Source organism: Cygnus atratus, chromosome 18, assembly GCF_013377495.2.
Source record: "Cygnus atratus isolate AKBS03 ecotype Queensland, Australia chromosome 18, CAtr_DNAZoo_HiC_assembly, whole genome shotgun sequence".
NCBI lineage: Eukaryota > Metazoa > Chordata > Aves > Anseriformes > Anatidae > Cygnus > Cygnus atratus.
In genome coordinates this window covers 2,383,604-2,410,052 of record NC_066379.1, presented here as the reverse complement: position 1 = coordinate 2,410,052, position 26,449 = coordinate 2,383,604, and the positions used below count along the sequence as shown (strand labels likewise).

Below are 26,449 nucleotides of genomic sequence, written 5' to 3'. Positions count from 1 at the left end.
CTTTATTGCATGCTCTTTAGTTGGAGTTAACCCTTCTTAGGGGAAAAATTAACACCCGTGTTAAACGTTGCCTTTTGTCATCAGGGATCTAAATAGGGGAATACTCAGTCTCAATATGAACACTCAGAAGTTAGGGAGTGCCAAAATTGAGGTTAGATGACACTCTCCTCGTGTGTATTTCTAGGCTTAAAAGAATCACACATTTTTTTTTCTGCAGGTCCTGCCTCACTTTGTGCATATGACTCGATCTCTTCTGGGTTGAATTGAATTTATGTAGTGATGAAAACTATTTGTCAAGTCTCTGCTCCGCTTCTTCCAGGTGTGGGGAAATGTTTAGTGATTAAGGTAACAGTTGTAAAAGGTTTTTATGGCAGCAGCAGCAGAACACTGCCTTAGCACATAAAACTATCTCTGCTTCTGCTGGGAGCTCTGAGTGATGCTGGTTAACCCCTCCTAACCAAGCTTTCTTAAAAGTGATTTCCTCCTCGGCGTCTGACCTAACGGTGCAGGGTCTGCAGAGGTTTTACCACTGCTGCTTATCAGAAATCGGTGAGGACTGTGCCCTGGGTGTAATGAAGTACGGGGCAATACGAAGTACTGATTGGAAGGACAGAGGAGGTTTGCTTTATATGCGCAGCTTTGTGAGAGGTTCAAAACCTTATTTACTGGACACCCAAAATACACCTTAACTATTAATTTTCTTGTTTCCTTCTGGGTTGGGACTGATGGTGTTTCATATCCCAAGGAAGCTGTCAAAATCAAAATACACTAATTTTTCCTGTCAAGAGGGCTGTTGGAGGGCCTACAAGGAAGCTTTTAACTCTCCAGAGCAGAGTTTGAGCGGTGTGCAGTCCATAAGAGATGCAGCCTTGTGCTGGATGAGGAGGACAAAACAAAATGTCTGTGCTGCCTGCTGAAGGCTATGTGCAATGAAAACTTAGGTTTTCATTTTTTCAAAATGAAAAAAAGTATCTACACAGAGCAGCATTATTTGTAGCATTTCCTAACCTTTTATGTCCATGACTTTGCTGCTTCAGTGTTTCCAGTGTTTGTGTATATGTAAAATTTCCTGCCATTCTTAAACAGAAAACTGGCAAAACCTGAAAAGTGCAGTGTGGATGTCTCCAAACGTGGGTCAGCGGCCTGATGAGAACACCTACGCAGGGCCCTCTGCAACGGAGGCTGACGGGGTAATTTTACCGGTGTTGGATGATGCGGAGCAGCATGGGAGGTGTGAGCTGTCTTACCAGTGGGCTTCCCGGACAGTTGCTGACAGCAGCGTTAAGGGTGAGGCGTAAGCGGCTTTGTGTTCCTTTTCAGGCTCTGGTAGGGTGGGTTTCCAGCAGCCAAACGCTGCTGGAAGCTCTGGTGTGACAAACGGCCATTTGTAAGTATTGATAGGAGGAGAGATCTGCAGTGGCTCTCGCTTTTAAGAATCAGGTGTGTCAAATAAGCTTGAATTCATTCTATGGAAGAGCATTATGAGTAGGGGAAAAGAAGTAGACATCAGTTTGACTTATGAGACAGAATCAAAACCATTCTTAAGACATTCTTGTAAGCCGTCCATGACAGCGTGGGTTCAAATGAGTCATCTTCAATAGATGTGAAGTTGATTGGATAATTATACTCAGAAATTTAGGACTGGTGATTCATAATTGGATTAAAAGGCTGTGTTGAGTTGGGCTGCATAGGTCTTGCTGGTTCTGTTCAGCTCTTTCCTTAAGGATGCAGATGATGAAGTCTTTAGCGTGCTTATTCAACTCCCATGTAATACAAGAATGGGAAAGATTGTAGCTATGCTGGGAGTAGTGCTAGAATTCCTCCAAATGATCTTGACGAATTAGAGTGAAATTCAGTCAGGCTACCTGTAAAGGGTGATGCTTCTGCGAGGATTAATCTGATTCAAAATGAGCAACTGATCCCTAGGAGAAGAACTTGGGGAGTACAGTGTCACAACCTGAACGTGACCGAGTACTGTAATACTGTGGAAAGGGCCCTGTGCAAACCACTGCTGCCTGGACAATACGTGATCCTGATCGCCTTGGCGCTGAGACAGCGTGCAGCTTGTCCCGCGCTCTTCAAGGTAATGCGGACCAGGTGGGGATGGCCCCAAGGTCAGGCAAAAGCATGACTTAAACACTGAGGCGTGACCCGCAAGGGAAGATGGACTGCTGGGGTGGCTCCGCTTCAAGAGGTGAGGGCCGGGACAGGAGCGCAAGTTTCCTGCGGGCCGAAGCAGGCCGCTTGGAGCGGCGGGCCCACGGAGCAGGGAAGCTCCGCCACCAGCAGCGAGGCGGTCGGCGTCCGGAGGTTGTGCGATGTCTTCGAGGACATGTTTGTGCCGGACAGTGGTGTTGCTTGAGCCAAGTTAGAGCAGGAGATGGACCAGACAACTTCTTACTGTCTGCTGTGGCCTCCTCCAGCTTTTTCTTTCCCGCCTCTTCTTTTCTGCAGCTTGGCTTCCTTCAGACTTGTTCTCCTGCTTTTATTGAGCTGGTCTTTAATCTCCCCTTCTGAATGTCTCATCCTCACTTTTGAAACCACCCTTCAGTATTCCAGCGCTCTTGCTCGACTGGTTCCCCTTCTGGGTCCTTTTCCATCTCTCTCTAACTTGTGCTAATGGGAAGGCATTGGGGTACTGCAGCTCCTGAAGCCACTGGAGAGTCTTAACGTGGAGAAAACAGCATTGTTCCGAAATGGCTGAGAAGTTTTGGCTGAAACTTTAATATATTCTTTTTTAAAAATTCATCTGGAAGCAGACATCCAAGTTGGGAATCTCGAGCCCGAGTCGTAAAAGTTTTTCATCATTTTGAGCAATTGAAAATAGGCCTTCTCATGGGAAGCAACAAATGGCCTTAATAGCAGGTCATGCTACTGCGCCTGTGTGTGTATTTTTGTTACGCTCTGTGTACACATAATAATGGGAGATGATACTTTTTCTTTCGGTATTTTTTCTAGCTTTATGCAGTGCTTACAGAAACAGATAAACCAGCAAGGCACAACCTGGATGAGGATGAAAGCGTTACACTTCTGAAATTTGACTGGGCTCCTACATACTAACACACATACACAATGAGCCTGTCTGGCCTCTTGGCACGGAGAGCGTTTTTCCTTGAATAGTTCAAGCCGTAAAATAACTGTTCAACATTTGTCTTCTCAATTATGTGGATTTTTCCACAGTTAGTCAATCCCTACCTCACCCATACCGCTGTGTGGGGGGGAAGCTGTCTTCCTTCATCTGTCTTCATGGTGATCTGAAATGCTGGGGAAATTACTGCTGAGGAAAAATTAGTTTCTAACTCTTTTTTAAGCCTTGCAGGATTTCGTGATAAGAATTATGATCTTAAACGTCTTGGTCGTTAAGTCTTGTCGTTAGTTTTGTAGCAGGGCTTATGGAAAGCTGTAATAGGGATATAAGCCTCAACTTTTAGCAAAAGAGAGGTTTTTCCCCATCTGCTTCTTCAGGCGTTTGATTTAAGCTGTTTAAAAAGAAAACAAAACCTAACTGTAATTGTAGATATTTTAACACTCTGATGATTTTTTCCATGTTAATTTAGCTTTTCCCTGTTCAAAATCACAGATTGAGACTGTAGAGAGGGGATTTATTTTCCTAGCCTGCTTTCCTACTTCCTTATGGTGACTGTCTGTCATGCATCGTAAAGAAGCAGAAAGGCACAAGCCCAGCCTGTTCCCTGTTACAGCTCCTTTTTGGTAAATTGCATACCTGTCTGTGAGCAACTGGAATTATATATCCCAGCCTCTGCTTGTAGAAAAGAAAAGCAGAAAATAAATTGTCCCCTGTAGAACTGCCTGTCCTAGCAGCCCTAGGAGACTATTGTGGAAGTTTTTGTAGGACTTTATTTATTTTACCCTCACAGATAATACTCTGGTATTATCTATCTGGCTCCTTCTCCATGAGTACCGTTTTTTTTTTTTTTTTTTTTTTAGCTGAATTGGGGAAGGTTTTAATTGCATGCTAGAGACTGGGTCCCAAGCTGTTTCTAGCTTGTTCTCTGTAAGCTTACGTTCAGTGTGAACAGGATGTGTCTGAGGCGTGTTCTGCTTCAGCATTTTCCAATGATGATATATCATCGCTGTCTCTGGGCAATATTTTACTCTTGAATCATTAAGCACTACTTATTTAAAAATAAAACAGTATTTTTAGGCTATATCCTATTCGTGGCAATGAAATGCAGCTTGAGAGTTTAGACTTTATAAGACTAACTTCAGCGCTTCCTCTGTCTCTTCCCTTCTTGAGAGGATTTTTTGAGGATTTATGGGGAAGCAGTAGGTGATTCCTCTGTCCTGCGTCACTTGATAACTTGCGTGCCTAAGCGTTATTGGGAAGAAGGTAATATTCAGGCTTAGAAGAAAGTCATGCTTGGTAGGAACCATATGCTCTTGCGTCATGGTGATTTTGGTGAGTGGGCTGCTGGATGTTTAAATAGGCTTTTAATAGATTTCCCAGAAAACTTGTAGGGTCGAAACCTGAACGGTTACAACACAGGAGAGAATAAGAAAACCATGTTTCTGGCCGAGTTGTTATTGTGAGGTATTGCTGGAATCCGAAGAGTGCTTTGAACCTAATTTACTCACCGCTGAGTCAGTTGGTGAATTCTCTCCTGCAGATTCTCCTGTATTTCTCATTATCTCAAAATGTGACTCGAGCTCATTTCTCCTCGTGTCTGAATGAAGAAACTCTCCTTGCTGACTCTCCTGTTCTCCCAGACGCTGAGTAGAACGTGTTACTCCTCGGATGCTTTTGTGGAGCCCTCTGGTGAGCTGTCTGCTGGTGGCTTGCTGTGCCTGGGGCCACTGGCGGTGGCTTGGCCAACACCGAGCCGGTGCTCAGTGCAGCTCACGATAGCAGGCGAGTTTGGTGTCCCCAGGGGAGCTGGGCTCAGGGTGGCAGGCAACAGGCACCATTTGCAGGTACGGCACTGGGAGGAGGATCTGCGTTGCAGTTTTGGGCTGCTGGATACTGCGTTTTAATGTTCCAGTGCCAGAGAGTTCAGCCTGCAGGGGCCGTGGTGGCTATGGTGTATGCAGGGGTTTCAGCGCCTCCCGTGTTAGACCCTCTTTCTTTAGGGGCAGGTAGATACAGTGTGAGAATCAGCTTGGGTGCGGAGTTGAGGGGAGGTGGCAGGGTGGGATGTAGGGGTAGTGGGGAGAGCCGGAGGAGGCTGGGCACGGGGCAATGCTCCCTGCAGCCTGGTGGGGTTGTGCTCCTGCGGGTGCTTTGAGCAGCGGTGGCAGAGCCGTGCAGGCAGGGAGCTGGGGTGGCTTTGGTGGCATGGGGGATGTCCCCATCAGAGCCACGGTTTGGGCTGCTCCGTCCCAGCCCTGCTGCGGAGCGGCTCTGAACACGCAGCCCGTGGCGGCTGTGCCGGGATCTGATAGCCCCGGCCGTGTTCATCAGCTGCCGGGCAGCTTCAGGTCTGTGCTGATCTGTTCCGCAATAAATAACGTAACATATGGAATCGCTTTGGTAATCAGCACCTCTCAGAACCAGAAAATGAAATGAAATGAAACATCTTGTAGTGCTCTGGCCGTAGCAAGAAACAGACAGCAGGATAAAGCTGGTTGTTCTGCTAACTCCTCGCGCGCAAATGGATCTCTATTGTGCAGCGTTTGAAGAGGAAGTCGGGCTTTCTGGCTTGCCTAAATACTGCTTCAATTTGTGAAATCTGCTGGTAGATACAGCCTGGAAAGGGCAGGTAATACTTGGCTGTGCTCAAGCATTGAAATTAGCCCCGCGGCTAACTGTTTGTAGAATGGGTACAACACAGTTCATTGCAACTAGATGAAAGCAGAAATGAGCGCTGGGAACAATTGCTTGCTCAAAACTGCGCTTCAGTCAAACATAATTAAAGGGAATGTGACATAAACATGGCACGGGATGCTTTTAAGATGTTAAAGTTGATATCTTAAAGCATCCTAAGATCACTTAAAAGCAGATAAAATAATTGTACTGCAATTATTATTATAAATAACATAACTTCCTTGCGAGCTGGAGTTTTAGGTGGAATAAGTCATATTAGCATAACCTTTTTTGAATCCCTGATGCGTTAAAATGTGTTTTGTTCCTGTGCATCCAAGACAAATACGCCTTGCTCTAAACGTTATGCTGTTTGAGCTGTGTATTAAGAATATTTTGCCTTGCTCTCTGACTCCGGTCCTGTAATGTTGCCCCGATGACCCGCGGGTGCGATGTGATGTGCTTACAGCCCCCAGCGCCCTGCTTTTTAGTGGGACCAGAACGAATCCATCAAGGACCAGGGTAATCCTCCGCTGTGCCGGTAGCGGAGGCCTTGGGCGTGAAAGCAGACGGGACTCTCCCGAGAGCTGTGTCAGAAAGGCTCTAGCATGAGGGAGTAAATCACATAGTTCAAAACTGATACCGTAATGCGAACCGGCTGGCATCAAAGTGTGGGGGCATTATCAAGTACGTCTTGTCTGGCTGCATAGATCGCATTGTTTTGAAATAACTCCAGTGTTTGATCTTAAAATTTCGTTGGAAATTTTCTCATGAAACCAAGTTTTGTTGAAAAATGCTGGTTTGAGTCCAGAGTCTTTAGTCTGAAACATCTGCGCCTGGCGGACTTTTTCCAAGTTCGGGGGAGGAATTTAAGGGATACCTTTATCCGCGACCAAGGGGTGGGTTTGGCTCCGGACAGCGGGGCCACAGGTTCCCAACAGCTGCCTCCAGGCTCCCTGCGGTCGCTTGCCTGAGCTTGCTGCCGAAATCTGGCTTTGGTGTTGGCAGAAAAGCCAGGCTGCAAGTACTGCCAGGCACTGCTGAAGGTTGGGTTCGGTCTGTTTGGGGGCAGACCCTGTGTAAAAATAAGATAACCTTTGGTATAAACTCCCAGAACACTTTTTCTGTATAACTTTGACCTTTGGTTTTTAAACTCGTTGTTCTCAGGGGCTTTTTATCTATTTTTTTTTTGTGCATGAGAAAAGCATAGTGGAAAAAGCGGTGATTTCAGAAAGAAACTTCGGAATGATGTATTTTACGGTGAGACTTCCCTGACTGCTTTAACACCGGAGAGGTCTGGTATCCCTGCTGTAGCATCGCTCCAGCATCACACACCGATGAGATGCTCCTTAGTTTGAGGAAAAACCCCGTCACGATTCGGCTGAGCCGGACCTCCGAAATCCCCCTTAGGACGCCCCGATCGAGACCCGTCAATTTTCCTGCTCGCTTTTCTCCAGGTGGGCGATGCCCGGCCCCTTGTGCACCACGCTGCAGTGCCGCCGGCCTCCACGCCGCTGCTCCTCTCTCTTCGAGTCTTGCGTCTCTCAGACCCGTAGCTATCGGCAGCAGTAGCAGCTCTGTTACCTGCTGTTATTTTGGAATATCGACGTTTTCCGTGTCCCTGTGTTATCCGGTTGCTATGCAGCAGGGTGTGGGTATCACGTTACTGTAACTGGGTTCTCGACCAATGTTTGTAGATAACGTGGGGTTTTGCCAAAGAAAATTAGCAGTGTGAATTGAACTCTAAAGTGGCCTTCCGAAACATGATATTTTAAATGAATAGAAAATCAGATAAGCTGGGAGGAAAGCTTCCTTCTGGTTGAGCTTATGACATAGACTAGTTTTTATGTAATAGTTCTCATTATAAATAAGTATTTTTGCTTGGAAGTTGTTATGGGGACTGAGCTGTCTCAGCGCACAAACCCGTGGACAGAAGGAGCAGGCTGCGGCACGGTGCACATCCACGTGTTAACGATCAAAGGGCTTGGGAGGAATCGGGCTGGGTTTTGTGCTTGCTGGTCCTGATGCATCTGTGTGGCAGCTGGGGTCAGTGCTAGCCAGTTGGGTTTTTCCCACTGTTTTATGGTGCTTTGCTATTCATAGGTAATTACGGTGGTGCTTAAACTTGAGCCTAGCTAGCTTAAGCGTAGTTCTTTCCACTAGTTAAACTGCTGTGACTTCACTTTGTGCGGGGAAAAAACTCCGTTTGATGCTTTATTACAATAGAAACTATAATCGTTTTTCTTACGGGTAATGTGGGTGGTGTGTTTTCAATGAAAGGAAGATTACTTTCATAGTTGGAGACCACAGGACTTTTGTAAGGGAAGGTCTGAAGGTTTGTATGTACAATCAGCGTGTTCCTCCCTTTGGCTGAAGGGCTACGCCTTCACCCAGGCTGGTTTGTACGTAACTCTCAAGCAGGGAGCTTAATAGTCAGCGGCGTGGGGCATAAAGGAGGTAGAACCTCTCCTATCAGTGTTTTTCTTCGCTTCTGGGTTTTGTGTTGGCCGAAATGACTTTTAATAAGTGAGTTTTGGGAACCCCCTGTTCTTCCCACGTGTGGTCATTCTGGAGGTTTGTCTGATCCCTCCCCTCCAGTTCAGTTCTCCGCTCACCGAAACTTGTTTTTGAACTGCCCTGTGCTGCCCTGGAGCTAGAGACTACAGATTTAACCTGATCTTCAGTTTTCCAGACCGAGCTCTGTGCTGCTTCCCTTCAGAGCAGGCCAGCTGATGGCAGGGGGTTCTGCCGGCATCTGCTCCTCGAAGTACGAGTCCGCGGATGTGACGGAGGTGCAGAAGGACCCAGGTGGGCTGGTGGCTCTAAGGTAGATGTGACCTCAGGTAGGAGCTGCGGTGCCCTCCTGCTCGTTGTGAACCTCGGCAGCAGGCACAGAGCAGCCGGCTGGGACTTCTCCTAGCACAGCACTTCCAACCTGCCCGGCCTGCGGGGCCCCTTGGGCACGACCTGCAGGAAATAAACTCGATTGCAGCTTCGCTTTTTGGCAGGACCATCAGCAGCCTTGGAGAACTTGGGGGTCAGTTTTTATCGTGCTGCATCACGTCCTTACGTGGAAGGCTGTATTCAAAACCAGAAGGCAGATGGGAGAGACTGATGCCCAAGTCAGGGACTGCTTCCACTGTGCCTTAACACCTGGAACAGGCCTTGCCTTTCGGTTAGGTACTGCAGAAAGGAAACCGGCACGTTCAGTCCGCTTTGCAGTGACCCGTGCCGGAGTTCAGGACGGAATACCTTGTGATCTGTCTCCCCAAAAGCAGTTAGATGTTGAACAAGAGGTGCGTTTCTGTCTCACTTCCTAGCATAAGGGAACTCTTTGAAGTGCAAACAAAGCTGGAATCTGCTAACTAGGTCTATATCAAACTGGAGTTCATATTGGGAAAGAATTTCAAGAGAGGTTTCAATAAATGGTGGAATGTTGCGCCTCTCAGAAGCAAGCATAAATCAGAAACACGATGATCAGAGCTGATTTGAAAGAAATCTCACTGTTTTTTTATAAGCATAAGAGAAATTTCTCATTTGTTTCTAACTCAGCTTTGTGTCGAGTAGCCTCGGTGCAACTGTGGATGGCATTTCAAATCAAATTTGTACGGCTGAGGCATCTCCTTATAATAGGCTTTCCTTGTAGAAAAAGCGATGTGCCAGTCCATTAGAAACTCAAATTATCCGTTCTCAAAATGCCCGTGCTTATTCACTGTTTGCAGTAGGACATATGTCATCGCCCAGCCTCAGCAGAGTTTCTCAGCGGCGCTTGTTGAGATCTCACCGATCCCCAGATCGGGGACACCTGGCTGCTGCTCTGAGCGTGTGGCTCTGTGTTTTTGTTCTGAAGGTAATAATTGTTCCTCAGACGCTGTTGAAATGGAAGCTCTCAGGTTTTTCTGAATAATGGAGGAAATTGTTAATACAGTGGGGAAAAGACTTCTAAAGAGAGCATGCGAAAGCTTTAAAGTGAGAGGACTTGTTCTACCTCGTGCTGTTTCAGCGTGTTTGATAACAGGCAGTATTCAATCATTTAGGATGTGTGGAATTTTGCCTAACGTTAGATATTGTTAAAGGTGGGTGTTTATCATAAAAATCTTTACGCCTTCGAACAACGTGTAACTGAACTGAAGGATGACCAACGCTTCTCAGCGTACAGAGGTAAAACGAAGGAGGGAACCCACCCTGACGGCTGCAGCAGTCATCTCCACAGGAAGGGAAAGCGAAGCTTCACGCGCAGACTGCCCAGGAGCTGTGTCTTGTTCTACTGTACACGTCCCGGTGGATGTTACTAACATCCTCTACTTGGTTAACAGGACCTTAATTAGTAGCTGTTAATTAGTACGTACTTGTTAGCTGTCTTACTGGGATGAGGAACTCAGCTGTTGTGCAGGGCTCGGTGACACTTGGCTTATCCCTAAGAGCGTGTCAGGAGACCTTGTTTGAGTAAAGACGAGGGGAATTGGTGTGGGACTCCGGGAGTTTTGTGGCCTAGCTTCTCATCCAACTCGTTAACGTTTTCCACTCAGTTAAATTGTGACAGCTGAACAATTTATCCTCTGAAGTTAGTAGGAAGAGTAGGAAACACTTTCATTTCAGAGTTGCCAGGAGCCTTTATAAGGACCGTGTTTTAAACAAGTCGCCCAGTGCAATGCTTAAAGAAGCTTGAAGGGGAAACATGGTCTTAGCAGGGATTAAACGGAGCAGCTGGGCATGAAAAGCAGCAGAGATCGTCTGCCTGAAGTCATCTGGATGTGATGATGTCACCCGAACCCAACGCAGCAGAAAAGCCACTCTTCAGTTGTGGGATAAAAGTATTTCCTAAGCTGACTGGCACGATGGACTTCAGCAAGAGGTTTGATTTTTGGAAGGGGGGAAGCCTTCCGATAGTTCTTGCTGGTAGTTGTTACGTGAAAATAAACTGCAGCCACTGAAAAGCTGTGGTCCTCACAGCCATGCTCGATAACTCGTGTTGTTGACCACTGCTCTGCTGAAGTTCCCATCAGGTCCTCTGCTATTTCGGGATCAAAGTGTTGGTGGTGACCAGTGAAATTTCCAAACGTAGGTTTGCGCAGCAGCCCTTAGGTGAATTGGGAAGGCGTCTGGTTGCTGGCAGCGGCTGTCGGATGCTGCGTCTCCTCTTTCTGTTTCAGCTGAAAACGGATCGGCTGCGAATACGGGCAGCCTGAAGCCATCCCAGGGACTGCAGCGATCGCCGGGTTGTGTCGGTCTCCTCTCACCTTTCTTCCCGCAGCGCTGTGGATGCTCTCGCTCTTCTACAACCAAACAAAACCTTTTTTAATGCCAGCTAAAGGAGCTGGGAGCTGAGCTTGTGGTTGCTGCTGTGAGTGCAGGGTAACTTTGAACCCCCGTACACCATATAAGAGAGATAAATGAGGTCAGTGCTAGCTGTTGCTGTTCATGTGCAGTCCGCTTTAATATGCTTTGGGGATAGGAAGACTCCCTTCTTCTGGAAGAAAGGGGGAGGAGTGGGGGAAGAGAAAACCAACAGTTTAATGTGTTTCACTGTCCCTGTGTGTCTTTCCCCACATCCTAAACATGAAAAATATCAGTAAGCTTCCCTTTGGCCCTGGGGGATGACAAAAGGAGTCTCCAGCTGGAATTCATGAAACTATTGAATAAATGAGCAGTGTCGTGGTTTTGTGGCAATCTCGCTAGAGCACAACTGGAGCGCTGCGAGTGAACAGCCGTTTCATGCACACTTAAACTGTCCTGAACCACTACCCTCCCCGATAATTCTTCATCCTTTCCACGTGGGAGAGAAGCATAGACTAAACCATTTGAAGAAGAGAGTTAGAAATCAAAAGGTGTATTTTATCCCTTGTAAAAAGAAGCCACTGATTTTCTTTTTGCTTTTACTATCGCCCAAAACAATTCACATATGTTACCCGAGGTGCTTTTTAAGCATGGGGTCAGCAAGTGGCTACAGGTTTGATGATCCCACAGTCCTGGGTCTGGCAGTGATGCTGTTTCAGAGGAATGTGTTTTTTCCCCTCCTAAAACTTCTCCTTAAAACAATTGCCCAACCGTTTAAAAAAAATGTGCTGTCTGGAGGGGAGGAGGAGATGAAAGTGTTCCCTCCTAACCGCAGCGCTGCACAGCGAAGAAGGCTCGGCAGGTCGGGCACATCCAGCTCCTCAGCAGAGCTTTCCCTCTCCTCCGGTCTCGTACGGGGAGCAGGGCACCTGCCTCCTGGGTGTTTTTCTGTCACCACCATCCCGTGCACTGAACGCACCTCGCGTGTGTTCTGCGAGGCGCTGAGCCGAAGCTTGTGCGTTCCTGGAGCACTCGTGTCTCTCTCTAGCGTTCCAGTTGCAGCTCGGCTCCTCCAGAAATGTGACTCTTAATTTGATTCTCCTGCTCCTGAAAGCAGTTCTGGGTATTTTTTTTTCCCCTAAGTTGACTTGTGACTGTCACTGAATTCTTCTTCAATGAGAAAATGCAATAAAATAAATAAGGGAAGGACTGGTGTTGTGCATCCTCGTCTCCTCTCAGTTGGACTGTGCACTGTGGCTGCCAAGGGGCAACGGCTGGAGCCAGGGGCTGCACGGAGCCCCCTGCCCCTTTCAGGGGGAGGCCAAGCACTGCTCGTTGTGCTGCTGTCCTAAAAGTGCTCCTGTGCTGAGGTTACTGCGGACAGAGCGTGCCCCTTTGCTCTGCGTAGTGCCCTCACTGCCCTGCTTCCCCTTTCCAACTCCCCTGGGGGCTGTGCTGCCTCTGGAGAGGGGGATGGTTGTAATGCCGTTTATAAAACCCAACCCAAGCAGTTGGAGCATTAAAAATGGCCACGGAGGTGACCTTGCAGGAGGATCGGTGCATAGCACGACGGCTGAAGCAGCCGCACGAAGCGGTGCTCGCTGTCCTGCCCAGCCGCGTGCTGCGGGACCCCTGGGTGCTGCTGCTCCCCAGAGGAGTGCCCCCGGTGCCTGGTCTGTCTCCTCCTCTGGCTGTCCTTGGGGTGTCTTCTGGGTGCCTCTGCAACAGGGTGAACGGATGGAGCGCTGCTGGTTGCTGTTATCAGCAGGGCTGAAAGGAGGAGAGGCAGGAGCTTCTTGCAGTTGTCTTCCCGCTGGAGCTGCCTGCCCCCGGTAAGCGAGAGGGAAGCCGCACTCTTCCCCTTCGCTGGAGAGGACTGCCCTTCTTGGCACTTGTTTAAGTGGTGATATTAATAAAATGCACATATATGATATCCAAAACCAGAGAATGTAAGATGTGGGTTTCTGTGCTTGGTAACTACGGCCTGTAGCCAGCAGCTCCGGCCTTCGGTGTGCAGGTCGCGGTGTTCTCAGGCTTCCTCTGCCAGCGCGATGCACGCACGCCTCTGCCTTCCGACCTTAGAGCTGCCCGCACCCTTTGGAGGCCGTGGGGCCCTCGGGGCCGTCTGGTGGAGCTGCCGAGGTGAATTCTTTGCCGGGTCCTCTCGGCAAGCATGGGACAGGGATGGGGACAGGGACACGGAGCCTGCCCGCGCTGAACAGGCGCTAACCTGGAAGCGAGGCCAGCGGATCACAGCGCGCCGCATTCCTCCAGCTACTCCCCGCGGATGCTGAGCCAGATGATTAATATTTTAGCATCTTTGTTCTTTGTTTTCCTTCTAACGCTGGAGGAGTTTAAATCACTGGAAGAAAGGGCCTGACACTTCTCCAGTTACACAAACAAGTTGTGCTGCACTCGCTAGAACTGAACACGATGTTTTCGGGAGAGGTGAGTGCAGACCTTAAATGCCGTTCTTTGGGAAAGGTCTTTCTCCAAGCCGTGGCTGTGACATGGGCGGTGAGCCTGTAGGTATTGCAAGAATTGGGGCTTTATTGTGGCGCCTGGGATGCTTTCCAGTAACTGTGTGTGCCTGAAGAGGAGCTTATTGTCGTACAGCGTTCGGGCCTAGATCCTGGATAAAATATACTGTGTGTTGTCAGACGCTTAACTAAAAGAAAATAGAAGATGTCGGCTTACCTTTTAAACTTCTGCTGGTTCTCTCTCTTAAAAAAATAATTCTCAGGGAAATATTAATTTGTTCCAGCTTCCATGGAGCAGCCCCCTGTCCCCCAAACCTCAATGAGGAAAAATATGACTGCGTAGGTGCAGCTTCACAAAGCAGGAGATATCGAGTTGCACATTAATTCCTGTTTCTCAGCAGTAGCGTGTGGATTTAGAGAAATCCAAGCTGTGGTATCAAAGGTGCTCTCTCCTGTACACCTAGGAAAAGCTCTGGTTGGGGCTGCCATTAAATACTTGTGGTTGCACTGGAATTTATGCCTTTTATCCTTGGCTTGCCCAAGGACTCACCGCGTGGCTTCGGGCAGTGTGCTCTGCCTTTCAGCTTGTTTCTTGACAAAAAAAAGACCTATTTCCCCGTTACAGTGCTCGTGAAGCTTAGCTGCTCTTCTCCAAAAGCTTTACGGACCTGAGTTTGCTAAAAGCCCGTGCGATTTTGATCTAACACGCGATCACCGGCCACCTCTCGCCTGACCGTTTATATTTTCTTCGGTGCAGTTGAGCTCCTCATGGGCTGGATCGCGCGGCTCCTACAACGAGTGTGGGAGCCGGGAGGAAGCCCTGACTGTACCTCTGATCAGGTGAGCTGCAAGTGGCTGCCTGCATCCCGAGCTCGGGGTGGATGTGACCGAGTATCGTGGACGCGACGGGGAGCGGAGGTCCCCCCGGAGCAGGCACCGGCCGCCAGGCTCAGCGGGGTGCGAGCACACGCGGCCAGCGGCTGTGATGGTTTGAACTCCATCGATGGAAACTTTCAGGTTGGATCGGAATAGACTCTGCCTTGGAGTTGGTGGATGTGAATGCAGCTTTGTGGGGAAAGAAAAAAAAAATGCAGCTCTTCCATAAGAGGCTTTTCAGATTCTTGTTCCAGGAGAACACGGAGAAACAGGCACAGGGAAGACGTCAAGGCTGCAGAGGGCAGCGGAAATCTTACGGCAAGGAGAGGGACTGACGTTTTGGGTGTGTAGTCTGGCCAAATGTGGATTGATAAGAGTTACGGTTTGCTTTCTGTTAGTGTTTTGGCAGCAAGTGATCAAGGAGAGAAAAGAAGTATCGAAGAGCAATGCTGGTTCAAGAAAAAATGGGAATACATTTCTAGCATGTACTAAGGTCAAAAGACTTTTTTTTTTTTTTTTTTAATGAGAGAGAGGAAATTCCGGAGTAGCTTCCAGGAGGAGAAATGGGCAAAAAAGTTATCTGTTCTTTAAGGTAGAGCTCAGTTTACTGGAGAGTTTGTGACTTGATAGGAAGGGAACTGGACTGGGTCTGTGAGTTTCCCTAGGGTCTCTACCTAGAAGTATGTGCTGCTACCTCACAGTAACACAACCAGATAAACCCTGTTTAAAACTGTTTTTTAACTTGTAATACAATAACAGTGAAAACAGTTGTATTTTGAGTTATAAAATGGCAAAACCAGGTATTAATTATTTTAACTCTTTCATTCTCTCTCTCTCTCTCTCTCTATATATATATATATACGTACTTTAAAAAGGGCTGCTGTATTGTGTAAAGCATGAAGATGCTTCTGAGGAAGAGAATTTGCAGCCCAGGCAGCCTTGAAGAAATCTGTGCAGTCTCACTGCAAGCACTGGGGGGAGAGAAGGAGATTGCCATTAGTAATTTTTAACCTACACGAGCATACATTATGCTGCTAATTTTTTCCTGCTGCTGAATTAATGTCAACGTTGAAAGTATAAACAATTCCCCGAGTAAAACTTTGTTTGGTTTGCCTTGTCCCACAGATTAACAAATCTGATTACTGCATTTAAATTTAATACCCCAAAAATTCCCTAAATGAATGATTCACTGTGAGGCCATGAGCAGATGTAATTATCTATGAAAACTAATGAATCATGTCGTTAGGATATTTTTCCTTGCAGCTGTCTCCAATTAATATGTCTGTCAATTCTGAGAGTAAAAACGCCGTAACCCCGGTGTGTAGGTACCCCCGTATGGCTGCTGTCCTTCGGGCTGCGCAGTGGTCACACTGAGCAGCGAGGAATTCTCCGTCGCTTTTTTGTGTCATTCTTGGGAAATGAAAAGCAGTGACAAAGTGTTTCAGAGTTCACCCTCTTGAAAATATTCAGGATGCAGGTCATGGAGCGGCGTTGGGTTTAACTGCATCCCTTTCACATTTGCCGAAACAGGAAAGCCTCTGCGGCACTAAGTTCTGGTGTGAATTTAAAGCTTTTCCATGCTAATTCTGCCTGACGATATTCTTAGCTGGGATAAGTGTGTTCGTGTGGGAGGCTTTTGCTGAGCAGCTATTTTCCTGTGTAAATCAAGCCTGACTCTGCTCAGCGTACTTCTTTGGTACCTACCGGGCTGGATTAGGCACTTTTTCCACTCTCCAGTTAAGTGGCGGAAGATGTTGAGTCTTTAACAAATCGCTCAGATATCCTGTAAACACCCGAATGAAAAGAGTTAAGTATTAAAGGAGGCTTCCAAAAGCCTGCGTGGGACTTTCTCTTGCTCGGGTTTTAGGGATTTGATACCCAAGCGGTCCTTCATCAGCTGCTCACCTTCCCTTCCTCTCCAAAACGCTCTGCATTGTATCGTGTCCACGTATCTGTAAAGACCCTCAGATTTCCCGGGACGGGGTACCAAACATAACGAAAGGCGCACGTAGCTGCGTACCAGATGCATCAGCGAGCTGGTCGCTGCTCTTGGATGCTGCTGCTGGGCTGTGCACAACAAAGCAAAGGGCGTGGAGCCCTAGGGAAATGCTGCAGTCGGGACTGGAAACGCGCTCGAATTTAGCTGTGTGGTCGGCGGGGAGCCGAGGTTTGCTGAACACCGCGAGCGAGCGAAGCAAAGCAGAGCTAATAAACTTGACGAGTAGTTCGCCGCGCTGCGCGGTGCCGGCCTTGCAGGGGAGAGACCCGAGGGAGGAACATGGTCCCCACCCGAGGCTGCGGGGTGCGGGGGGCAGAGCCCTGTGCTGCTTTACTCTGCGTGCTGGGGGCTGCTCAGCGCCGCGAGACCTGGGCAGGAGGCGAGGCGCTGCCGTTGGGCGCGAGCTGGCCCTACCTCGGCGAGGATGCTCGCTGTCGCGGGGAGCCTGCCTCGTTTGAAGTGGTTAGCCCTGCGAGAGAAGAACTCGCGGGTTCCTCGGACAAATTGCTCTCCCGCTGGGTATCGAGCCGCGCCACCTCGGGCTCACAATAACATTGGCTCTTTGCTGCATTGTGTGACTGCTGGTGACGTGTTGATATGATCTCCTGCAAGGAGAGGCTCAGTTAAAATGAGGATTAAGAGGGAAACCGAGCAGATTGCAGGGTATTAACAACTTGTTCGCATTCCTGGGGCGGTAGGAGGAAAAAAACGTTAGGCTTCTGCGATTTCTCTCCGGGCGTGTTGTTAGCAGAGTGTTTGCTTTGTGATCCTGCAGCCTGCGCGCTGCTGCTGGAGAGGCGCAGACCGCGGGGCTGGCATTGAAGGCACGGGGCATCTGCCGGGCTCCGAACACCTGCAGCTGCAATTAGCAGCCCTGGGACAAAAAGCCACCGGGTTTTGGGGAAGGGGAGAAAGTTAAAGGGAATCTGACCGATAGGGCGGAGAGGCGAGTGTGTGCACCGTGTCCTCTTCCTTAATACGAGGATCGCTGTAAAAATACCAGAGTTAATTTTCAGTCTGTCTCGATGATCAAAGCCAGACAGCACAGGATTTTCCTGTGGGCTTAGTGGGACTTCCTATAAAAGGACTGCGTAACGTTTGTTTATGAAAGTGCAAACCTGCAGGAATTACAAAGAGCAGAAGTCGACGGAGGAGCAGCGATTTTTGCTTTTCCCTCTGCAAGTGTGGTGGAAGACGGCCGTACAGCGTGACCTCAGAAATAATTTTGGTCACCGTTTGCAGAAAGTGAGAAGGTTTATTGTACCACCTGTATTGCACTGTGTTCTCTTAGCTGTTTTAATAGCTAATTAATCTTGATTTGGTTGGATTTAAGAGTTTTTTTTCTCTCTTGGCACATATGTGCAACCTATTATATCATAAATCCCACACATTTCAGCAAATGTCATCCTGATTGTTCCCTACAGCACAGCATACTACTAGTAAAACATTCAAGGTCAGGAACCTGGATTCTTTAACCACTGTATTCAGGGAAACCAATTTATTGTTCTGTCGCAGCAGAAAAGGGTAATTTCTTTTGGACCTATATCATATTGGCAGCCAATCTAGAGAGGTCAGAATTGCCTTAATGCCGTAGGAATTGTGGGTGTGTCAGTCTGTCCTAATGAATTAACTCTTGCACCCTGTTGATACCAGCCCAGAACATTTCTGAATGTTCTGTGTTTTCCTGTTCCTCTCAGAAGCACGAGTTATTTTTGTGCTCTCGGTGTCTGACCTGTCTCCTGTCCTCAAATCGACAGAAGTGTGCCCGGTGCTGCTGTCAAAGGGTTTCGAGCAGTTTGCCGGGGGCTGTGGGAAGTGACCTTCGTATCGAATAATCCTGACTTGGCAATCCGGGCTTTTGGGTAGCTTTCTTGTGGCTGTTTGTGCTGTGGAAGTTGAATCAAAATTTGCAGCTTGGTCTTAAAACATGAATGAGGTATGTGTTGACTTCAGAGAGCCACGAGCGTGTCCTCGGCGTGGGATGTTTCTGGTTTGTCGTCGCTGCTGAGCATAGCGCCGTCGGGCAGTGCCTGACCTTTTCCCTGGGCTGTTCTGGTGGGCCCATGGATGAGAAGTCAGAATGATACTGTGCATCAAAACATCTTGCATAACTTCTCTTTCCAAAGAGGGCAAAAAAGTGTTGCTTTTTTTTTTAAAAAAAAGAAGAGGGAGACTCCTCTCTCCGCTTCCATCTCTTCTGCTACCCGTGCTTCCTCTTGCTTTACCCTTAACATCTTTAGGGTCCTGAGCACGCCTCCCAGCAGGGCTGCGCTGTGCCCGGCAGCTTTTACAGAACTTGGTTTTCGTTAGAGAACTTTTGTTTCTCGTAGTCCATGTCACTGTTTGGAAGGGCTGGGCTTTATAATTGAGATCTGCTCTTTTCAGTGGCGCTGAGCATGCCCGAGAAGCTGTGTGCTGGGCTGGGCAGAGAGCTCTGCTCTGCGGCTCGATGCCTCGCCACAAGGAGTATTTTACAGCACAGTCCCTTTCGTAAACAGAGTAGGCTTGTTTATGTTGATAGTTTTGATGCTGCCATGGCAGTGATTTGTTAAAACTTCCTAAATGTTTAAAAAACCCCTTCTGTTAACAAAGCGAGGCACGGGCAGGACCTCCTGTAACTAATTTGGGATTTGCGAGGAGGTTGAGCTGATAAGGAGGGGTCACTGCAGGCGCTAGAAACTAGAGGCACAATTTGGTGTCAAGATCACTCTGTTTGTGTAATACAGATGTTTGTATAATACAAGTTCTGTATTGCAAAATACACTTCTGTGTGCTTTGTGTGCTTCTTCATACGGCAAAGTCTGGTGCTGGAGTGAAGAATGTAGCAGCAGCAGGAGAGACCAGCGGCACCGCAAGGCGAGCCGGGAGGGGTTTAGCAAAATGTGGGAGCTCTGGCAGTGGGAAGGAAACCAGTGAACCGTCATCCGAAGGCAGAGCAACTCGGTGCCGTGGTGTGTGGAAGGCAACGACGGTTCTGCCTGACCTGGGAGCTGCCGGAGTGGGTACGGATCTGCAGGGGGTCTGGCACGCAGCCGTGTTGTGCAGATACTGCTGGAGAGGCTGATAAGTCCCCTGAATGCTGCGTGGCTGATGGAAGTGTAACCAGCGGGCATTTCAGTCTTTAATTAAGACTGAATTTAAACAAACAAACAAACAAAAAACTCTACGTGGGGCAGATTTTTGGCATTTTACTGGTAATAGAGGAGATGCTGATGGACCAGACCAGGAGATGAGCTTCTGCTGGAGCAGTTTCAAGGTCTTCGGTGATGATTTGGGGAAGAACCTGACGGTGTGACCTCTTGTGAATTCAGTACTGCTGGAAATGTGAGATAAATGGAACTTAAATGGAACAAGCATAGGCAGAGCACTGGGTCTCAGCAGGTCCCTGGCAGGAACCATGGCATGTAGAACCCCAGAATATTCTGAATTGGAAGGGACCCACAAGGGCCGTTGAGTCCAGGAGGTGTGCAACTGCTCTGAAAAACATTGCATCACGCTTTTTTTTTTTTTAACTCAAAGCGTGATAAGCACGCTCGGTGTTCTGCAGAAATTTTGAAAGCTGACATGGATCTGTTGGTGCTAAAAGTTTGTAACCCAGTGTTACAGACCAGCATTGATGTCCTTGGCCTAAAGAAGACTACTCTAGGAGTCAGAAAGCAACAAAACCTTTTTAATCTTGAGTGGATCTAAGCTGGAGTCGGGGGATGAAGTGCCATCAGCTCCCTTCCAGGACTGGACAAGTGCTGAATTCTGTTAGTGTCCGAGATTCAGGTGACCCAGCTCCTACTGGTGGATGGGAGATCTCAGCCAAAGAGATGCTGTCTCAGTGATATTAGTAGGAATAGGTGAATAGAAGGAGAAAATGGGCCAAATGTACCAAAAATATTCCATTAAAAAATAAGCTTGTGAACAGAGGAAAAAAGATTGAGCTGTTTGGAGTTGGCTCACTTTCGCTCAGATGAATCTGTGAATTTAGGTCTAAAAGTGGATGGGCCTGTGGGCAGCTGACCGAGGGTTTGGTGCCGGCAGCAGGGGAGGCACTGAAACATAGGTGAAATGGGGCTGGTGGCAGGGCGCAGTGAGTGCTCTGTGCTCTGGCTGTGATCTCCTGGGTTTCTTGTGCTCTCAGGGTCTTTTAAACCTTTCTCCTATTTTTTTTTTAATCATTCTCTAGACACCATCTTGGAAAAGCAAGGTGCTGTGCAGGTTGCCTTGTTTTTCATAGTGGATTGCCGTGAAGAGAAGATGCAAAGCGAGCTGTGCTCTCCTCCTCTGAGCCTTTCTCCTGGGGAGCTCGCTGGGAAGCCCTTTCTGTCGCTTCAGAGCGGGTGAAAGCTGCCCACTGGTGTCCCCACCTCAATGCACAGTGCACATCTCTGTGGCTTGCAGCTCGCTGCTGTCTCCCAGCTGCTGTTTGACACCTCCCTCCTAGCCATAACTCTCCCCCCACTGCTCTCCCATAGCCGGAGCCCCGTGCTTCACAGCTGAAAACTGCAACTTCCCTCCTGGTTTGCTTCGAAGACAAGCACGGGGACGGCTCTTTGGAGACAGGACCCGTGGCCGCAGCAGGGCAGTTCGTCGGGGTGCAGGTGGAGGCTGCGCAGGCACTGCTGCCTAGCCCTGGCACCTCGTCTTCCCTGTCCCTGGGCTGCTCGGTGGGCAACCATCCTCAGTTTAAATCCGCTAATACTGCTCTGACAGCAGGGGCCAGTCTCGCAGCAAGGAGGTTTGGAGGAGCTATGTATCGGTCTGCGCCTGGAGGGCTCGTCCCGGCTCTTTGAGCTGCGAGCCTTCGCTGCTGTTCCTCTGACACTGCTTCGGGCACGGCTCCGAACCCCTGGAGTTTGCCCTGCTCGCTTCGGGAAGTAACCAGCTACGGAGGAGTTTGACGTTGGTTTTTTTGACCTAGCTGCACCGTGCCTGCTGGAGTTAGAGCTGTTGCCTGCTCTTCCCCGCTCACCTCACCTAAACCCTGCAGCCGCCTCACCTGTCTGCCTCCCAGCCGTGCTGCTGGCGGAACGGGGACTCACCCCCAAGCTGGGACGCTGGAAATCAGCGCTTCTGGTCACGTCAGCCCATCTTTTGCGCTGTAGGCACATGCAGACCAGACATCTCAAGTGAATTGCTCAGTGTTGCTGTGATGCTGTTTTAACACACTTTTTTGTGCTTGAGTGCATAAATGACAAAACATACCGGGAAGAGAACTGCGCAGAACAAATTGCTCTGAATGCCAGCTCTTTAAAAGTGGGGTGTTGCCGTGCATTCCCTTTGTGCGCCCTGGGCTGGGTACATCTCGGAGGGACGTTGCTTGTAAGCTTCTGGTCACTCTTGTAACTTGCTTAGGGACGTAACTGTAACGGTTTGCGTGTGACAAATTCTGATTTATGTGAACAGTTGCTCACTGTCCTAAAACTAATCATCTAATCATTGAATTTGGGGATGATTGTCTCCTTAGCTTTTTACATGCAAGCGGAAGATAAGGGTGCATTGCTAGTGGTCTCCACATGCCACTGTATCATACCACAGCCGAGCAGGCATCTTCTGTGTAAGCACTGTGACTACAAAGGAGATGCTTCGTGCTTACCGAAGTGCCCCAGTGGAAGAGTTGCTGCAGAAAATGAAGAATTTGGGCTCGGGGTCAGGAACTGCTCTGTACGAGAGCCTCTGCTGGGGAGGCAACGCTGATGGTCTTGCCTCTCCTGCTGAGCAGGTGATGGGGTATGTCAGCTGTCCTACAACTAGTGGCCAGAAAATGAATCAGCTCCTGATAGCGTTATGCTGTTCTTATTGTCAGGGACTCGTTTTTTTGGTCTGTTTTTCCCTCCCAGTTCACTACCAGGTTGGAGAAGCGGTGGTTGGCTCTGCTCTCACTGTCCCGTGCTGCCGGTGGCCTCATTGCTCCACCTGGGACTCCAACCTGGTCACTTCGCCCCTGGGATGCTGTGTCCAGTGTGGGCACAGCTAAAACGGCGACAAAGAGCACGAAGGGCAGCTTTCCTTTTAAGTGAGCCACTGCCCACCGTGTGTTTTCTGCTGGTGACACCCAAAGCGAGGGAAGCAAGATCTCTCCTATACCTGTTGTCAGTCAGGAAGTGAGGCAGAGACCAGCTGAGGAATAAATACTACCTCAGGCAGATGAAACTTAATCTGTTTTGAAAGAATTCCCTCCCACTGAAATCCTTTTTCTTTAAAGCAGTCCTGTCGTGGAAAGTCTCTCCTGCAGTGTCTCCTCCTCACTTCAGTACGTTGAGGTTTGCTCGGTCTGAATTTCGGGAAGCTCCATGGTTTTCGGTTGCGTATTTCGAATTCGAAATGCCCCTGTGAGTCTTTCCTTTTCCGAATCTCAAGAGTAATCCACGGGGAGAAATTTGCAAAATAACTTGTAAGCTTTAAATAATTTACTATGAGAGTAATTGAGTTTATACAGCAGTTCATAAACCTTTAGCTGGTAAAAATCAAAGTACCTTAATCTGAAAAGCAGATGGGGGGGGGGGTTGTCAGGGTGAAGGCTTACAGAGTTTTCAAAGACAAATTGTTTAATTCCATCACCAGCTAGGAAAATAAATAGTTCTGCTGCTCGATTGAAAACAGAAACATCTTAGAAATGAGACTTTCGGAGCTTTCAAGCATTGTTCGTTCGACAACAAAGAAATCAAAAGAAACTTAGTGGAAAGATGTGATCTTGTTCTAGTTTATGAGAAATGAAAGGCGAAAGCGTCTAAACCACATTTTACTATTCTTACTGAATTTTCAAGTGCTTTCCTCTCCTCCTTTCATTGGCTGACACTCTGTACAAGGCATCTGTTTTGTGTGAATCAGTGATGCATATGATGTTTGTAGGTCATTTCCTTCTATCGAGAGAGGTGGCAGGACTAGCCACAGTCTCTGGCTAAATGGTGGAGCGGTAAGTGTGAGACACTCCTCTAAAATCCCACTTTTCAATACAGCTAAACTGTTTGCAGCAGACTGAAAGCTGGGAGCCATGCTTTGCCTGTGTAATGAAGGCTGCATTTGTACCCCCATAGTAATGCTCCTCGCAGGCCAATCAGTAGTATCTCGCCAGCACATCCCCTCGCCAGTGATGGTCTTGCTTTAGCGGGGCTAATGGACTGATGAGATCACCTCTAATTTGTGTATCAAGCTGGTTTGTGTCACATTGTTCAAAAAAGAAGGGGGGAAAAAACCCCACACAAAACAACAAAACCCTCTTTATTTTTTTATTCTTACTGGACTTCAAAAGCTTGCATTATAAACAGTGTGCTCTGCCCTGTGAGAGCGGCGTTTTTTGCTTGGAGCCATTACCTCAGCCAATAAACGTCAGAAAGTGAGCGCTCATTTTGGGGTTTGCTTTTCCTTTGTCGTGGAATTGTGACCTGCTCCCAGTCGGCGCAGGAGGAGGTTACTGGGAGCACTGGTGTTTGTACTGAGCTGGCTCGGTCGCTGACCTGGGGCTGTGATCTGCTCCCCGCGTCCGCAGGTGCCTTCGTCGTTCTCCTTTGGCCAAGAAAACGAAGAAAACTCAAAGCAAGAAAGGTGCTCCGAGCATGTCTGGTACTTTGACCATTGTTTAAACACCTGCAGCTCCGAACCTCTAAGAACAAGGTTTCAACGGCCTCTCATGGCATGTATCTGGCTAGGTGGGGCTGTATGGCACGGGGCAAGGAAGTTAAATCCTATTGTGTTATATGAGGTTATGAGCGCTGTCCCTCCAAGCTTCTTAAAATTTCTGCTGTAGTAGAGGGTGAGGAACCTGGTGGAAGTGAGAACAACCAACTTTAAATGACATTTAAAGTAGCTGAACCCCACAGATGGTGGCGGCAGTGGCCTCAGAAGTCGGACTGGACTTCGTAAGGGTGCTGTGGACAAGGAAATAAATAAGAAATTCCTGTGCTTACGTGAAGCTCTGCTCAAAGTCGTCTCCTGGAGGCTGCTGAAGCACCCTGAGAAAAGCAGCGTTTTCTGTCTGGCTTGGGCTTTGCTCTCGCACGTTTTTGCCTGGTGTGTTACGGCATTAACAGCAGGGCAGTTCTGCAGGCAGCGCGGTTTCTGCGTCTCTCCTCTTGCAGATAGCATCTCCAGCACACTCAGAGTTTGGAAACGATACCAATGAAAATAGAAGGTCATAGGAGGGGGGGAAAGGCGAACGGAGGGAGGCTGGTCATGGAGGTTTCACAATACCCGGGCTAGGAGGAGTGTGTGTCGGGCAGGCCCTGGTCAGGTGCAGGTAGAAGGACGGGATGCTTCGGCAGGTGGCTTTTCAGTGCTCTGTTTAAGCCTCCTTGAGAAGGAGCTGGTGCCTGGCGGTCACAGCTCCAGGCAGAAGATCCGGATGTCTGAAGCAATCTGGGCAGCCAGGTTTGAGGCCAGGGAGCGTGGCTGATGTGCCCGTTTGCCAGGCCATCCCTCTTCCTTCTGCCAGCACCCCGTCCTCGATGCCCCCGCTCTGCTTTCCTCCGTGCCCCTACCACTGTTTCCTGCTCCTCGCAAGGCACACACCCCTGCCGGGTGGCAGGCGCTCTCCTCGTGGCGCTTTTGGCTGTCCCGGTTTTCGTTCTGAGGTCTGTGCGAGGAGCGCTGTGCCTCTCCTTGCCGCGGGCGGCGAGCGCTGGCTGGCAGAGGCGTAGGTTAAGCAGCTTAATTATGCTGAGCACTTGGTATTAAGTGATGAGGGAGAAATGTGTTGCTCTAATGAAAATATCTGTCACGGAGCGTTGCAGTGTGTCTCGTTTCACCGTGACAAAAACCAGGTGAGCAGCCGTCCTCTGCTGCAGCTGGAATTGCCATTAACAGGCTCGCCTGGCTGCCAGAGCCTGCTCCGAGCCGTGACACCCGATGAGACCCGATGAGCCCTAAGGAAGGCGCTTCCTGGAAGTTTCAGGAAAAAAATACAATAACGAGGTTTTAATCTCATAATGGTGCCTTTTGTGTTGAAGGGTCCGGAGGGGCGGCCGCATGCTCCCTGCATCGTCCCCAGGGGAGGGCCGCGTGCGGTGCAGGGCCGTGCCATGGGGGGGGCCGTGCCCTTCGGAGGTTCCAGGGGTGTCACCAAGGACTGTGACACGGAGCTTGGTCACACTGCAGCTGTGTGCAGGAGGGGGAGAGCAGGGACAGCATCACAGAGCCCCCGGGAAACCCGCTGCTGGCCTGGGGTGCTGGTGGCAGTAACCTCGGCAGGCGGCCGTGCACACACCTACAGAAGGTGTCCCCGTAGGGCATGGAGGTACCGTAGTACTTAGCTTGGAGCAAAACCTCTCTGTGTTTGGGTGTTCCTTGAAAAACCAGGCCAGAGAGGCTCAGTGCCACTCTGGGAGGTGCCCACGTTTGTGAGCTGGCTGCGTCACCCTCACGGTCCCTCCAGGATGAGGGTGTTTGGGCAGACCTGTGGCAGCAGGGTGCTGCGCCGTGCCGTCAGTTCCCCAGAAGAGCTGGTACGAGGTGATCACCAAGTGCTCACCGGTGTTTGGGAACATCGGAGGTGTTCAGTGCTGGGTGAAGAGCTGGGCTCGTGCTCGGTGCGGGGCAGCAGGGATGCAGTCAGGAAACCAGAGCTGAATAATGAAATAATCTGGAGCCCAGCACACAAAGCTCACAATTGTGCATTGGGTAGGAGGAGAGATTTAATAAAGGACTTCAGTAGAAAGTGTAAGAAGTAATTGAGTTAGACTGTAGAGTGTTTTGTGAAATGAGTGTTGACAGAAGAGTTAACCAACCAGGCTATTGTTGCTTTGCTATCTTCTGTGATCAGCCAGTCTTTTCTTCCAAGCTTCTCTAAGAGCTGAATTATGACTGAAGTTTTTTTTAAAAACTGCTTTCACTTGAAAGGAAAAAAAAATAGCAAAAAAAGAATTTGTTTTTTAGCAGCTAACTTAGAAATCTAAAAATGTGAATAAATAAATGGTGCAATGATCCAAAAATGTTACATTAACACCTTTTTACTTCATTAATTGGGACACGTCAGTAATGTGCGGTTATCCTGCGGCACCAGGAAGATTGATTTTTCTACTTGTATCGGTTTTACCGTTCTACACCCTTTTGCTGCCAGTTTCACTTTGCATCTGC

General features: G+C 48.8%; 1 protein-coding gene across 1 annotated transcript in view; it reads left to right on the top strand.

The window, feature by feature from the left end:
- The window catches only part of STX8 (syntaxin 8), a 98,469-nt gene that overhangs the window by 21,084 nt on the left and 50,936 nt on the right, over positions 1 to 26,449 (top strand). The window lies entirely within an intron of this gene.